At 49.1% G+C, this 13,767-nt stretch overlaps 1 protein-coding gene across 7 annotated transcripts in view; it reads left to right on the forward strand.

The window, feature by feature from the left end:
* Nucleotides 1–13,767, forward strand: part of dagla (diacylglycerol lipase, alpha) — a 519,984-nt gene that overhangs the window by 354,387 nt on the left and 151,830 nt on the right. The window lies entirely within an intron of this gene.

A 13,767-nucleotide genomic window follows, 5' to 3' on the forward strand; every position in this document is an offset into this window, starting at 1 on the left:
TAGCAGGGCGTTAGTGCAAGCATAATAGCTTAGCGACCGGGCACACAGCTTTTAGCGCCTCGACGGAAAATTCAGTTGAGGTTTACCGGGGGCACAAAACGCTAGCGCCTGGCTGCTGACTATCAGCCTGATCATGACGTCAGTCCTGGTGCAAAGCCCACGCTTGCGCCCCGCTCGCTAAATTAGGTGAGGCCGCCTCATTTAGCGACCGCCAATACCATCATCATTGACAGACCCTCGGAGTCGAGGATGACTTGTTTCCACGCTAAAAATGAGTTCTCAGGTGACTGAAGAGTCCGATGCGGGACCTACAGTCACTGTCACAGGTGGGGCAGACGATGGTTAAGGGAACGGGTGGGTGGGGTGCCTCCGTTGCTGCGCGCTCCTTCCACTGTCGACACTTGGCTTCAGGCAACTCGAGGTTCGGCGCCTTCTCTGATGCTTCTCCTCTACTTTGAGAAGTCTTTGGCCAGGGACTCCCAGATGTCAGGGGGGATGTTGCACTTTTTCAAGGAGGCTTTGAGGGTGTCCTTGAAACGTTTCCTCTGCCCACCTGGGGCTCACTTGTCGTGTCGGAGCTCCGAGTAGAACACTTGTTTTGGGAGTCTCGTGTCAGGCATGCGGATAATGTGGCCCGTCCAGCGGAGCTGATAGAGTGTGGTCAGTGCTTCAATGCGGGGGATGTTGGCCTGAGCGAGGACACTGATGTTGGTGCTTTTATCCTGCCAGTGGATTTGCAAGATCTTGTGGAGGCAGCGTTGGTGGTACTTCTCCAGTGTTTTGAGGTGCCGGCTGTACATAGTCCATGTTTCTGAGCCATATAGGAGAGCGGGTATCACCACTGCTCTGTAGACCATGAGCTTGGTGCCAGGTTTGAGGTCCTGGTCTTCAAACACACTCTTCCTTGGGCGACCGAAGGCTACACTGGTACACTGAAGGCGGTATTGGACCTTGTCGATGTCTGCTCTTGTTGACAGTAGCGACCGCTAATAATCACGTCTGGAAAAAATAGTCAGTGCAGCCTTCCAGAGTTGTTAACTGGTGGCTACTTAAAGGGATGAGGCAGCGCTTCCCTCGAAGATCACAGTAAGTGCAATGTTTACACGGAGCACGGTGCGTGAGCCCTCAGAGTTTGCAACGACAGACAGACATAACAATTCAGCTTGAGAAAAGGTCATTTTGAGAACGTTAGTGGGTGAATTACTACACCGCCAGCGTCGCATTCTACATGCTCAAGCAAGGCAGCGTCAAGAGAGAAGGACTGTTGGCCATGTCGGTGACTAAAGGAGGAGAGCCCCTAGACGTTGGGGCAGGAGGCCTTACCCCCCACCGGTGGCAACGCTCATACCTGGACCTGTCCGAGAGAAGGCGGCTCTTCCGAAAGGAGGTAGTTACAGAGATGTGCCATCTCCTGCAGGTAGACCAGCAGCCTCACATCGGCACCAGGACTGCATTGCCCATCTGCCATGTAATCATCTTTTGTGTTCTTTGAAGGGGTGGTAGCTCATGGTGGTACTCACCTTCTATTTATCCAGGCTGCATCAGGGGACATATGCAGCGTGTCTCAATTCTCAGCACATCGCTGCATCCACGACGTCACACCGGCTTTCTACACACACAGAATGGACTTCATTGCCTTCCCAATGACCAGCGAGAAACAGGATGAGCGTGTATGTGGGTTTGCCAGGATAGCGGGCTTCCTGAGGGTGCATGTGGCAATTGACTACATGCACGTGGCCTTGTGAGCACCATTCCAGAATGCAGACGTCTTCAGAAACAGAAAAGGATACCACTCCCTAAATGTGCAACTGGTGTGCGACCACACGCAGCGCATCCTCGCAGTTGATGCTTTCTATCCTGGAAGTGCGTTCATCCTTCGGAGAGCACTGTGCCTTGACTGTTTCAACCACCATGGTAAGGCCGAGGCTGGCTGCTCGGGGACAAGGGATACATACGGCTTGGCCACCTGGCTAATGATCCCCGCCCCCCGTGCCCTCCACAACCCCACCACAGAGCCGGAGGAACGCTACAATGAGAGCCATGCCGCCATCCGCAACATCATAGAGCAGACGATCGGGCTGCTGAAGCAGCGATTCCGATGCCTGGACCGCTCTGGAGGCATCTTTCAATACTTCCCTCAACAGGTCTCATTATTCATTGCGGTGTGCTGCATGCTGCACAACTTGGCCATCATGAAGGCCCAGGCCTTGCCAGCAGGCCCACCTCAGGAAGAGGAGGAGGAAAGAGAGTCTGGCGACATCCCGAATATCCAGCAAGACTATGAGAACCAGCAGCAGCTACGAAGGAGGCAGCGTGCCAATGTTGGTGGCGCCAGGGCTATTCGGTGGCAACTTATAAGGCTTCGGCTTGCTTAAATGGAGGGAGCTGAAGGATGGAGCTAATAATGACTGCGCATTGTACCACGATAATGCCACATCTAAGTCCACAGTCATACACCAGAGGCTGAAGGAGGTGGTCAAAGTAACATTTTACTTTTCAAACATCCCTCAAACAACCCGAGAAACCCCACACCACAAATAAAACAAAATGGAGCACCCGCCCCTTCAAAGAGCACAAAAGATGATTATACTGCAGAACATATGTACAGAGGTCCCATGGGGACACATTTCCTCAGTTTGTCTTGCACTGGCATTTGCCACCCCTATGCCTCATCCCCCCCTACCACGCCTACTGCTCCTCCTCAATGTGGTCTCAGTGCCTGCAATAAGGCTGCTTGAGGGCTGCTCTGGTCTGAGGGAGTCAGAACAGATGGCTTATGATGACTCCTTGGACCAGCTGTGGGCATGGAAGGCCCGACTGCTGACTGCACCGCCGAGGGATGGGCGGCAGCAGTGTGGGATGGCTGGGGTGCAGGCCGTGGCGGGTGCAGAGGCGGACTGGCAGTGGCAGGAACCGGAATGCTGTCATCATGAGGAAAAACAGCACCTTCCATTTCCAGCGGCACACTGCCATTCCTCCAGGGCGGTGCCAGAGCATCAGGACCAATATGTGTGACCACAGTTTGCTGACCTGCTGCAGCATCGTCTGTTCTCCGTCTGACAGTGGGGATGATAGAGAGGATAGCGGCAGACACTGCTTGCATAGCATCATTCTGAGATTGCATGAGCGCAGCCTGCGCTTGATACGCTGCAGTCTGAGAGTGCATGCCAGCAACCAGTGTCTGCATCATATCATTAAGACCTTGCGTGGCTTCGGCCTGTGATGTCATGGCTGCTGCCACATCAACCATAAGAACAAAAGAACATAAGAATTAGGAACAGGAGTAGGCCATCTAGCGCCTCGAGCCTCCTCCGCCATTCAAAAAGATCATGGCTGATCTGGCCGTGGACTCAGCTCCACTTACCTGCCCGCTCCCGATAACCCTTAATTACCTTATTGGTTAAAAATCTATCTATCTGTGATTTGAATACATTCAATGAGCTAGCCTCAGCTGCTTCCTTGGGCAGAGAATTCCACAGATTCACAACTCCCTGGGAGAAGAAATTCCTTCTCAACTCGGTTTTAAATTGGCTCCCCCGTATTTTGAGGCTGTGCCCCCTAGTTCTCGTCTCCCCGACCAGTGGAAACAACGTCTCTGCCTCTATCTTGTCTATCCCTTTTATTATTTTAAATGTTTCGATAAGATCACCCCTCATCCTTCTGAATTCCAATGAGCAAAGACCCAGTCTACTCAATCTATCATCATAAGGTAACCCCCTCATCTCCGGAATCAGCCGAGTGAATCGTCTCTGTACCCCCTCCAAAGCTAGTATATCCTTCCTTAAGTAAGGTGACCAAAACTGCACGCAGTACTCCAGGTGCGGCCTCACCAATACCCTGTACAGTTGCAGCAGGACCTCCCTGCTTTTGTACTCCATCCCTCTCGCAGTGAAGGCCAACAATCCATTCGCCTTCCTGATTACCTGCTGCACCTGCAAACTTACTTTTTGGGATTCATGCACAAGGACCCCCAGGTTTCTCTGCACCGCAGCATGTTGTAATTTCTCCCCATTCAAATAATACTCCCTTTTACTGTTTTTTTTTTCCAAGGTGGATGACCTCACATTTTCCGACATTGTATTCCATCTGCCAAACCTTGGCCCATTCGCTGAACCTATCTAAATCTCTTTGCAGCCTCTCTCTGTCCTCTACACAACCCGCTTTCCCACTAATCTTTGTGTCATCTGCAAATTTTGTTACACTACACTCTGTCCCCTCTTCCAGGTCATCTATGTATATTGTAAACAGTTGTGGTCCCAGCACCGATCCCTGTGGCACACCACTAACCACCAATTTCCAACCCGAAAAGGACCCATTTATCCCGACTTTCTGTTAGCCAGCCAATTCTCGATGCATGCTAATACATTTCTTCTGACTCCGCGTACATTTATCTTCTACAGTAAACTTTTGTGTGGCACCTTATCGAATACCTTTTGGAAATCTAAATACACCACATCCATCGGTACACCTCTATCCACCATGCTCATTATATCCTCAAAGAATTCCAGTAAATTAGTTAAACATGATTTCTCCTTCACGAACCCATGTTGCGTCTGCTTGATTGCACTAATCCTATCTAGATGGCCCGCTATTTCTTCCTTAATGATAGCTTCAAGCATTTTCCCCACTACAGATGTTAAACTAACCGGCCTATAGTATAATGTGGATAAATGTGAGGTTATCCACTTTGGTGGTAAAAATAGAGAGACAGACTATTATCTGAATGGTGACAGATTAGGAAAAGGGGAGGTGCAAAGAGACCTGGGTGTCGTGGTACATCAGTCATTGAAGGTTGGCATGCAGGTGCAGCAGGTGGTTAAGAAAGCAAATGGCATGTTGGCCTTCATAGCAAGGGGATTTGAGTACAGGGGCAGGGAGGTGTTGCTACAGTTGTACAGGGCATTGGTGAGGCCACACCTGGAGTATTGTGTACAGTTTTGGTCTCCTAACCTGAGGAAGGACATTCTTGCTATTGAGGGAGTGCAGCGAAGGTTCACCAGACTGATTCCCGGGATGGCGGGACTGACCTATCAAGAAAGACTGGATCAACTGGGCTTGTATTCACTGGAGTTCAGAAGAATGAGAGGGGACCTCATAGAAACATTTAAAATTCTGACGGGGTTAGACAGGTTAGATGCAGGAAGAATGTTCCCAATGTTGGGGAAGTCCAGAACCAGAGGTCACAGTCTAAGGATAAGGGGTAAGCCATTTAGGACCGAGATGCGGAGGAACTTCTTCACCCAGAGAGTGGTGAACCTGTGGAATTCTCTACCACAGAAAGTTGTTGAGGCCAATTCACTAAATATATTCAAAAAGGAGTTAGATGAGGTCCTTACTACTAGGGGGATCAAGGGGTATGGCAAGAAAGCAGGAATGGGGTACTGAAGTTGAATGTTCAGCCATGAACTCATTGAATGGCGGTGCAGGCTAGAAGGGCTGAATGGCCTACTCCTGCACCTATTTTCTATGTTTCTATGTTTCTACCTGCCTTTTGTCTGTCCCCTTTTTTAAACAGAGGCATTACATTAGCTGCTTTCCAATCTGCTGGTACCTCTCCAGAGTCCAGAGAATTTTGGTGGATTATAACGAATGCATCTGCTATAACATCCGCCATATCTTTTAATACCCTGGGATGCATTTCATCAGGACCAGGGAACTTGTCTACCTTGAGTCCCATTAGCCTATCCAGCACTAGCCCCTAGTGATAGTGATTGTCTCAAGGTCCTCCCTTCCCACATTCCCGTGACCAGCAATTTTTGGCATGGTTTTTGTGTCTTCCACTGTGAAGACCGAAGCAAAATAATTGCTTAAGGTCTCAGCCATTTCCACATTTCCCATTATTAAATCTCCCTTCTCATCTTCTAAGGGACCAACATTTAGTTTAGTCACTCACTTCCGTTTTATATATCGGTAAAAGCTTTTACGATCTGTTTTTATGTTTTGCGCAAGTTTACTTTCGTAATCTATCTTTCCTTTCTTTATTGCTTTCTTAGTCATTCTTTGCTGTCGTTTAAAATTTTCCCAATCTTCTAGTTTCCCACTAACCTTGGCCACCTTATACACATTGGTTTTTAATTTGATACTCTCCTTTATTTCCTTGGTTATCCACGGCTGGTTATCCCTTCTCTTACCGCCCTTCTTTTTCACTGGAATATATTTTTGTTGAGCACTATGAAAGAGCTCCTTAAAAGTCCTCCACTGTTCCTCAATTGTGCCACCGTTTAGTCTGTGTTTCCAGTCTACTTTAGCCAACTCTGCCCTCATCCCACTGTAGTCCCCTTTGTTTAAGCATAGTACGCTTGTTTGAGACACTACTTCCTCACCCTCAATCTGTATTACAAATTCAACCATACTGTGATCACTCATTCCGAGAGGATCTTTTACTGGGAGATCGTTTATTATTCCTGTCTCATTACACAGGACCAGATCTAAGATAGTTTGCCCCCTTGTAGGTTCTGTAACATACTGTTCTCAGAAACAATCCTGTATGCAAACTATGAATTCCTCCTCCAGGCTACCCCGTGCGATTTGGTTTGACCAATCGATATGTAGGTTAAAATCCCATGATTACTGCCTTTCCTTTTTCACATGCCTCCATTATTCCCTTGATTATTGTCCGCCCCACCGTGAAGTTATTATTTGGGGGCCTATAAACTATGTCCACCAGTGACTTTTTCCCCTTACTATCTCTAATCTCCACCCACAATGATTCAACATTTTGTTCATTAGAGCCAATATCATCCCTCACAACTGCCCTGATATCATCCTTTATTAACAGAGCTACCCCACCTCCTTTTCCTTCTTGTCTATCCTCCCGAATTGTCAGATACCCCTGTATGTTTAATTCCCAGTCTTGGCCACCCTGCAACCACGTTTCTGTAATGGCCATCAAATCATCCCCATTTGTAATGATTTGTGCCGTCAACTCATTTACTTTATTTCGAATGCTGCGTGGCTTGCGCTACCATCTCTGTGACCCTACTGTCGCTCGTTGAGTCCGCTTCCCATTATAGCCCGACAAGGATGGACTCAGTGGACTGCTGAGAGGTATGGGAATGCTTGAGGCGGCCGCCGCCACAGTCAGGTAAGTGCATCCATGCTTTGCTGCACCCTCCTCAATGCACTCATAAGCTGACTGTGCATCTGCATGGACTCCCTGGACAAAGCCTCCCAATCCAGCTCCCTATCTGCCTTACTCTTAGCAGGACTCCTGGGCCGACATACCCACTGGAGAGCAGGCCCCCGAGCTTCCCCTCGCACTGTGCTGTGCTGCAGGTCACTGGGGCAGGAGCATCATGATCAACAAACCCCAGGAACATGGTGGCGTCCTCCACCGAGCTGGTTTCCCCTCTTGCCGGCGCTGAGGACGGGTTTCGCTCTGTAGCCACACACGTCTCCACGTCCTCCTCATCTTCCCCTTCATATGATGACGGCAGCTGACAGGCAGGCTGCGGCTCATCTGGCTCATCATCTGTAAGCAAAGGCAACGTAAGTGTGGGTAGCTGTTGGGGAGGGGGCAGGAAGGCAAGAAGGACGGGGGCATCGTTATTTTGGAGCTACATGTTGTAAGATGTGGGCTCAAGGGTCAGGGCTTTCACAGAAAACAGACATCTCATTCACAAAGTGTCATTGTCGAGCGTGGACTCTGCCTCGCCAGCCGCTACCGCCCCAGCTGGTGTGCCCATGAGGGCGGACATTCGCTCCTCAATCGCAGTAAGTTCCTGGAGGTCAGGCTCCCCATCTCCCACCCGCTCCTGCTCTTGCCTGTTGTGGGCACGTTTGGCCTGCAGTGAACAAACTGAAGTTGTCAGTGGGTCTGTAGCTACTCGTGTGCCACGTGCCTGCAGTCAGTGACTCGATACTAATGTCCCGAGGTGTGCATCTCTGCATCTCAGCCTGCGTGGCAGCGCATAGTGGATGTGTCAACGGTGAGGTTTGGGTACAAAGAGGTACGAGTAAGTGTGAGGCTGAAGGCCACTGACCACATATGGAGAGTTAAACGGTATTGGTGGGTGTCCTCGGGCTAAGTTGGGAGCTAGAAGGGGAGAGGTGCTTGGATGGGCGGAGCATGCCTGGTGAGGCGATAGAGAGGTTTTTAGGATGTCTGCAGCAACAAGGAGCATGGCCTGGTACACATGGAGAAGTGGTGGGCAGTGTAAAGACTTTACATTGTGTAAGGCAGTGAGGCTCACATGAACGCATTGCAAGGTTAATGTAAAGAGTACTCACCTTGATGATCCTAGTGAGGTCGTTGAATTTTTTGCGACATTCAGTCGTGTCCTGGCCACCGTGTCGCAGGCAGCGATGTGCTGGGCCACCTCCCTCCACAACCTCCTGAACACCCTTGGCGATGGTCTTCGTCCCTCTCCAAGATGTAGCGCATTGTTGCGCCTCCAACAGCCTCAAGCAGCCTCAAGCAAGGCCTCAAGGGCCGTGACGAGAAGCGGTGCGCTCTCTGTTTTCCACCCTCTGCCTCCATTTTCCCGCGCTCAGGTTAGTGAGGAGGTGGAGCTGCGCATGTGCATACTTACCTTGTCCCGCCTTTAAGACCTGTTTTTCCCCGGGATCTGAATCGGAGTTCGGAGCATGCGCAGTGGTTCTGCAAAATTTAACATCAGCATTTTCGTTAGCGCCCCCCCTCCCAGCTTGGGTGTGTAACAGCTGATTTAGCATCCACTTCAGCTCCTCGTCCGTTTCCAACAAAGTTCTCGGCTGGAGACGCAAACTTTTTCAAGGCATTCAGTTACCGTTCCGCCTGGATTAACGCCACAAAATGGGCATGTCCGAATTTTCACCACTGCAAGTTTTTCTACATGGCAGTTACTGCACTTCAAAGTAATTCATTGTGTGTGAAATGCTTTGAGGGCAGTTCTGAGAAATGTGATGAGGTGCTTTGTAAATTCAAGTTTTCTGCTTTTTGTGAACTTTCATAACTTGCATATTTCACTCAAATTTTGCCAAGTAATGTTTTGCACAGTTGTAGCGCTGAATATTCTGGAACATAAGTGGTACAAAATACATAATATTCAGAATATGAATGTTGCTCTAGAGCATGGAAGATTCTAATCTTATTAATGCATTGACATGTGCATGTGAGAGAAATATGCTAATTATAAAATAGCAATAAAGGGTCTTGCCCCAGGAATATCTCTGTTACCCCACCCCCGCCGCCCCCCAGCACAACTTCCCCCTGAACTGTTCACCTGTGGTTATATGACAGAATTATCTTTGTTTCTGCAAAAGAAAGCTCACTCTGATCAGTTCCCAGTCCAAAAGATTGCCACAGTTGTGCCTTTCTATGGCAATCAAGTGTGTATAATGTATACTGTCCAGGCTATTGACCCTTCATGATTATCCTGGCGTATGTGAGTGACTTTTCTTGCCTTCATAGAACATTTTTGTGCTGAATTTACAACTACACCATGAGGTATCTTCCCCAATTTTGGTTTAAAAAGTAGGCACTTGTTTTAATCTCAAAGTTTGTGGATGACACCAAAATACCAGAGGTGTTAATACTGGAACATGGAGGCAAGCTGCAAGGAACTTGGACTATTTGGGGAGGTGGGCTGATAACTGGCAGGTATAATTTAATTTTGATAAGGGTAAAGCTATGCACAGACATGTAATGAACAGAGGGGTTATAGCATTACTGGGAAAATACTGAAAACACTAATGAGGAGTCAATGGATAGAACCATTAAGACATCAAGATGATGTCAGTAAAGCAAATGATACGTTGGGTTGTATAAAAAGAATAGTGTTGTTCGAAGGACATTATTCTGTCACTGTGGCGTGTTGGTCAGACTGTACTTAGAGTAATGTGTGCAGTTTTGAAGCACTTTGGAAGGAAGTAGCTGAGATGGAAAGTGTGCAGAGAATAGCTACTGAAATGATTGGGGACTAAAATAATAAAATGTGAAGATAGACATTTGGCTCCTGGGAAAAGATCAAGGAGGATATTATGAGGGTATTCATATTAAGACTTGAGGATAAATAACAACAATTTGCAGTTATAGAGCACCTTTAACATAGAAAAATTACTCGGAGGAGTAATCCAAAAATGGGCACTCGGATATGGGAGGAGACATTGGGAGGGGTGACCAAAAATCTTTGTTAGAGATGGATTTAAGGACGCTCTTGAAGGTAGAGAATGAGATGGAGATACACAGGGATTTAGTGCCGAAATTTCAGAGTTTAAAAATAGATCCTGGGGCACTCCGAGGTAAGGTTTTGGGGCAGGAAGAGAAGCCATTGCTGGCTATGCTCTGGCTATGATTGAAAACCAAGTGAGGGCAATGTTGTCCCCCTCTCAACTAAAGGTACTAATTCTTGTTGAGGTACAATTCCACGCACATTGGGTATACTCTGTTAACTCACCAAATGGCAGTTCTTCAGGTCCGAGACCAAACAGTGGGTGTTAGCCGTCATCAGTAGAAATTTACTGTTGTGTATCTGTAAGGCATGCACTCCCATGCTCCGCCACCAGAGAGCTCATCCCCTGAAGTCCCAAGGGATCCCAGCATCCTGTTACTTTAACCACCCAGTGTGCAGCCTCATCTGTGTTAGGAACACAATAACTGGCAACGAGAATACGAATCCAACGCAAAGATGCAGCAAACTGTGGGAATTCTGGAGAAGTTCTCGGAGGGTGAGGACTGGGAAGCCTATGTCGAACGGCTAGAACAGTACTTTGTAGCCAACGGGCTGGATGGAGAAGGAAGCGCTGCAAAAAGGAGAGCGTTCCTCCTCACAGTCTGCGGGGCACCGACCTACAACCTCATGAAGAATCTTCTGGCTCCGGTGAAACCCACAAATAAGTCGTATGAGTAGCTGTGTACACTAGTTCGGGAACATCTTAACCCGAGGGAGAGCGTGCTGATGCCGATGATCGGTTCTACACGTGCCAGCGATCTGAAGGTCAGGAAGTGGCGAGCTACGTCTCCGAGCTAAGGCGACTTGCAGGACAATGTGAGTTTGATGGCTACCTGGAGAAAATACTGAGAGACTTTTTTGAACTGGGCATTGGCCACGAGACCATCCTACGAAAACTTTTGACTGCAGAGACACCAATCCTCAATAAGGCCATTGCGGAGCAGGCTCGAGGGGCTAGATGGCCTACTCCTGTTCCTAATTCTTATGATAGCACAGGCGTTTATGTCCACCAGTGATAACGCCAAACAAAACACCACACAAGTGCTAGCAATGTTCATAAATTAACTGGAACTGTGTTTGTGAGCAGAAATGTACAGGGCAGAACCCATAAGTCTGCAACTGCCAGCAGGCCTCAGGTGACCCAGATGACTCAGAGTCCCCAACAAAGGATGAATGCAAGACAATTCACACCTTGTTGGCGTTGTGGAGGCTTCCATTCAGCCTATTCATGCCGCTTCAAAGGGTATGTTTGCAAGAGATGTGGAACAATGGGGCACCTCCAACGAGCTGCAAGCTCTGCAAAACCTGCTAACCACCACGTGACAGAGGAAGATTGGTCCATGGTGGATCAAAGCAATTTCGAGCCTCAGAGAGGAGGCAGATGCTGAAGTACACGGGGTGCACACATTTTCACGAAATGTCCACCTATAATGCTAAACGTAAAATTGAATGGCTTACCCGTAGCCATGGAACTGGACACTGGCTCAAGTCAATTCATCATGAGTAAAAAGATGTATGAGAGACTATGGTGCAACAAAGCATTCAGACCAGCCCTGAGCACCATCCACACGAAACTGAGAACTTACACCAAACAGCTTATCACTGTCCTGGGCAACGCCATGGTCAAGGTCACCTACGAGGGCACGGTGCATGAACTGCCACTCTGGATTGTCCAGGGCGATGGCCCCACACTGCTTGGAAGGAGCTGGCTGGGCAAAATCCGCTAGAACTGGGATGACATCCGAGCGCTATCACATGTCGATGAGGCCTCATGTACCCAGGTTCTTAACAAATTTCCTTCCCTTTTTGAGCCAGGCATTGGAAACTTTTCTGGGGCGAAGGTGCGGATCCACTTGGTCCCAGAGGCACGACCCATTCATCACAAGGAGCGAGCGGTACCTCACATGATGAGGGAAAGAGTGGAAATCGAGCTGGACAGGCTGCAACGCGAGGGCATCATCTCCACAGTGGAATTCAGCGAGTCGGCCAGCCCGATTGTTCCAGTACTCAAAAGTGATGGCACGGTCAGGATTTGCGGCGATCATAAAGTAACTATTAATCGTTTCTCGCTACAGGACCAATACCTGCTACCTAAGGCAGACGACCTATTTGCGACGCTGGCAGGAGGCAAGACGTTCACCAAGCTCGACCTGACTTCGGCCTACATGACGCAGGAGCTGGAGGAGTCTTCGAAGGGCCTCGCCTGCATCAACAAGCAGAAGGGACTGTTCATCTACAACAGATGCCCGTTTGGAATTCGGTCGGCTGCAGCGATCTTCCAGAGAAATATGGAGAGCCTACTCAAGTCGGTACCACACACGGTGGTCTTTCAGGACGACATATTGGTCACGGTCGGGACACCGTCGAGCACCTACAAAACCTGGAGGAGGCCCTCCAGCGACTGGATTGCGTAGGGCTGCGGCTGAAGAGGTCGAAATGCGTCTTCATGGCAACAGAAGTGGAGTATTGGGGGAGAAAGATCGCGGCGGACGGCATTCGGCCCACAGACGCCAAGACACAGGCTATCAGGAACGCGCCAAGGCCACAGAACGTCACGGAGTTGCGGTCGTTCCTGGGACTCCAACTATTTTGGTAACTTCCTACCGGATTTAAGCACCCTCTTAGAGCCCCTACATATGTTATTGCACAAAGGTGAGAACTGGGTATAGGGGGAAAAACCAAGTAATTGCTTTTGAGAAAATCAGAAACATTTTATGCTCCAACAAGCTGCTTGTATTGTATAACCCATGTAGCATGTGACGCGTCGTCGTACGGCGTCGGGTGTGTATTACAACAAGCTTCCCCGTGGCGGGGAAGTTGCAACCTGTCGCCTATGCTTTCAGGAGCTTGTCTAAGGCCGAGAGGGCCTACAGCATGATTGAGAAAGAGGCATTAGCGTGTGTGCTCGGGGTAAAGAAAATGCATCAGTACCTGTCTGGCCTCAAATTTGAGCTGGAAACCGATCACAAGCCCCTCACATCCCTGTTTGCTGAAAACATGTGGATAAATACTAATGCCTCAGCCCGCATAAAAGGTGGGCACTCGCGCTACCAGCGTATAACTATACCATCTGCCACAGGCCAGGCACCGAGAACTGTGTGGGTGCTCTCAGTCGGCTACCATTGCCCTCCACGGGAGTGGAAATGGCGCAGCTTGCAAACATGTTGATGGTGGTGCAGCCCGCAGACTTGTTGATGGACATGGAAACGTTTGAAAATGATAAATCACCTGTCGCAGCCCGCCAGATTAGGACTTAGACCTGCCAGGATTCTCTGCTGTCCCTAATAAAAAACTGTACTGCATGGGAGCTGGGCCAGCGTCCCCATTGAAATGCAAGAGCCAGTCAAGCCGTTCCAGCGGCGAAAGGACGAGCTGTCCATTCAGGCAGACTACCTGTTGTGGGGTTACCGTGTAGTGCTACCAAAAAAGGGTAGGGAGACGTTCATCTCGGATCTCCACAGCACACACCCGGGTATAGTAATGATGAAAGCGATAGCCAGATTCCACGTGTGGTGGCCCGGTATCGACTCTAACTTACAGTCCTGTGTACGGCAATGCAGCGTATGTGCTCAGTTGAGCAACGCGCCCAGAGAGGCACCACTACATTTGTGGTCCT

This window comes from Pristiophorus japonicus, chromosome 14, assembly GCF_044704955.1.
Source record: "Pristiophorus japonicus isolate sPriJap1 chromosome 14, sPriJap1.hap1, whole genome shotgun sequence".
In the NCBI taxonomy this organism is placed as follows: domain Eukaryota; kingdom Metazoa; phylum Chordata; class Chondrichthyes; family Pristiophoridae; genus Pristiophorus; species Pristiophorus japonicus.